Genomic DNA, 3021 nt, shown 5'->3' with positions numbered 1-3021 from the left:
TTGTTTCATACTTTAGTAATCTCAAGCCTATAAATTTTCACGCAATATATGAGCGCGAGCCATGGACATAGCACTATGGGTGGAATAGAATATGATGATGGGGGTTATGTGGAGAAGACAAAAAAGGAGAAAGTCTCACATCAACGAGGCTAATCAATGAGCTATGGAGATGCTCATCGATTGATGTTAATGCAAGGAGTAGGGATTGCCATGCAACGGATGCACTAGAGCTATAAATATATGAAAGCTCAACAAAAGAAACTAAGTGGGTGTGCATCCAACTTGCTTGCTCACGAAGACCTAAGGCACTTGAGGAGGCCCATTGTTGGAATATACAAGCCAAGTTCTATAATGAAAAATTCCCACTAGTATATGAAAGTGACAAAACAAGAGACTCTCTATAATGAAGATTATGGTGCTACTTTGAAGCACAAGTGTGGCAAAGGATAGTAGCATTGTCCCTTCTCTCTTTTTCTCTCAATTTTTTTGGGGCCTTCTCTTTTTTTATGGCCTTTCTCTCTCTTTTTTTTATTCCTCACTTGGGACAATGCTCTAGAAAATGATGATCATCACACTTCTATTTATTTACAACTCAATGATTACAACTCGATACTAGAACAAAGTATGACTCTATATGAATGCCTCCAGCGGTGTAATGGGATATGCAATGAATCAAGAGTGACATGTATGAAAGAATTATGAACGGTGGCTTTGCCGCAAATACTATGTCAACTACATGATCATGCTAAGCAATATGACAATGATGAATGTGTCATGATAAACGGAATGGGGGAAAGTTGCATGGCAATATATCTCGGAATGGCTATGGAAATGCCATAATAGGTAGGTATGGTGGCTGTTTTGAGGAAGATATAAGGAGGTTTATGTGTGAAAGAGCGTATCATATCACGGGGTTTGGATGCACCGGCGAAGTTTGCACCAACTCTCAATGTGAGAAAGGGCAATGCACGGTACCGAAGAGGCTAGCAATGATGGAAGGGTGAGAGTGCGTATAATCCATGGACTCAACATTAGTCATAAAGAACTCACATACTTATTGCAAAAATCTACAAGTCATCAAAAACCAAGCATTACGCGCATGCTCCTAGGGGGATAGATTGGTCGGAAAAGACCATCGCTCGTCCCCGACCGCCACTCATAAGGAGGACAATCAAAGAACACCTCATGTTTCAAACTTGTTACATAACGTTTACCATATGTGCATGCTACGGGACTTGCAAACTTCAACACAAGCATTTCTCAAATTCACAACTACTCAACTAGCACGACTTTGATATTATTACCTCCATATCTCAAAACAATCATCAAGCATCAAACTTCTCTTAGTATTCAACACACTCATAAGAGAGTTTTTACTAATCTTGAATACCTAGCATATTAGGATTATTTAAGAAAATTACCATGCTATTTAAGACTCTCAAAATAATCTAAGTGAAGCATGAGAGATCAATAGTTTCTATAAAACAAATCCACCACCGTGCTCTAAAAGATATAGGTGAAGTACTAGAGCAAAACTATATAACTCAAAAGATATAAGTGAAGCACATAGAGTATTCTAATAATTTCCAAATCATGTATGGCTCTCTCAAAAGGTGTGTACAGCAAGGATGATTGTGGCAAACTAAAAAGCAAAGACTCAAATCATACAAGACGCTCCAAGCAAAACACATATCATGTGGTGAATAAAAATATAGCTCCAAGTAAAGTTACCGATGGAAGTAGACGAAAGAGGGGATGCCTTCCGGGGCATCCCCAAGCCTTGGCTTTTTGGTGTCCTTAGATTATCTTGGGGGTGCCATGGGAATCCCCAAGCTTAGTCTCTTGCCACTCCTTGGTCCATAATCCATCAAAATCTTTCACCCAAAACTTGAAAACTTCACAACACAAAACTCAACAGAAATCTCGTGAGCTCCGTTAGCGAAACAAAACAAAAGACCACTTCAAGGTACTGTAATGAACTCATTCTTTATTTATATTAGTGTTAAACCTACTGTATTCCAACTTCTCTATGGTTTATAAACTATTTTACTAGCCATAGATTCATCAAAATAAGCAAACAACACACGAAAAACAGAATCTGTCAAAAACAGAACAGTCTGCAGTAATCTGTAACTAACGCAAACTTCTGGAACTCAAAAAAATCTACCAAAATAGGAAGACCTAGAAAATTTGTTTATTGGTCTACTTCAATTGGAATCATTATTTTATCACGTTCTGGTGATTTTTAACAATTGTTTTTGTGAACAGAAAGTTTCTGGAATTTTCAGCAAGATCAAATAACTATCATCGAAGAAGATCCTATAGGTTTAACTTGGCACAAACACTAATTAAAACATAAAAACAAATCTAACCAGAGGCTAGATAAAATATTTATTCCTAAACATAAACAAAAAGCAAAAAAGTAAAATAAAATTGGGTTGCCTCCCAACAAGCGCTATCGTTTAACGCCCCTAGCTAGGCATAAAAGCAAGGATAGATCTAGGTATTGCCATCTTTGGTAGGCAATCCATAAGTGGCTCTCATAATGGATTCATAAGGCAATTTTATTTTGTTTCTAGGGAAGTGTTCCATGTCTTTCCTTAACGGAAATTGGAATCTAATATTCCCTTCCTTCGTATCAATAATTGCACCAATCGTTCTAAGGAAAGGTCTACCAAGAATAATAGGACATGAAGGATTGCAATCTATATCAAGAATAATAAAATCTACGGGCACATAATTCCTATTTGCAACAATAAGAACATCATTAATTCTTTCCATAGGTTTCTTAATGGTGGAATCCGCAAGGTGCAAGTTCAAAGAACAATCATCAAATTCACGGAAACCTAACAAATCACACAAAGTTTTTGGAATCATGGAAACACTAGCACCCAAATCACACAAAGCATAGCATTAATGATCTTTAATTTTAATTTTAATAGTAGGTTCCCACTCATCATAAAGTTTTCTAGGGATAGAAACTTCCAACTCAAGTTTTTCTTCATAAGATTGCATCAAAGC

The sequence above is a fragment of the Triticum aestivum genome, chromosome 4D, assembly GCF_018294505.1.
Source record: "Triticum aestivum cultivar Chinese Spring chromosome 4D, IWGSC CS RefSeq v2.1, whole genome shotgun sequence".
Classification (NCBI taxonomy): domain Eukaryota; kingdom Viridiplantae; phylum Streptophyta; class Magnoliopsida; order Poales; family Poaceae; genus Triticum; species Triticum aestivum.
Note: the sequence above shows the minus strand (reverse complement) of the source record.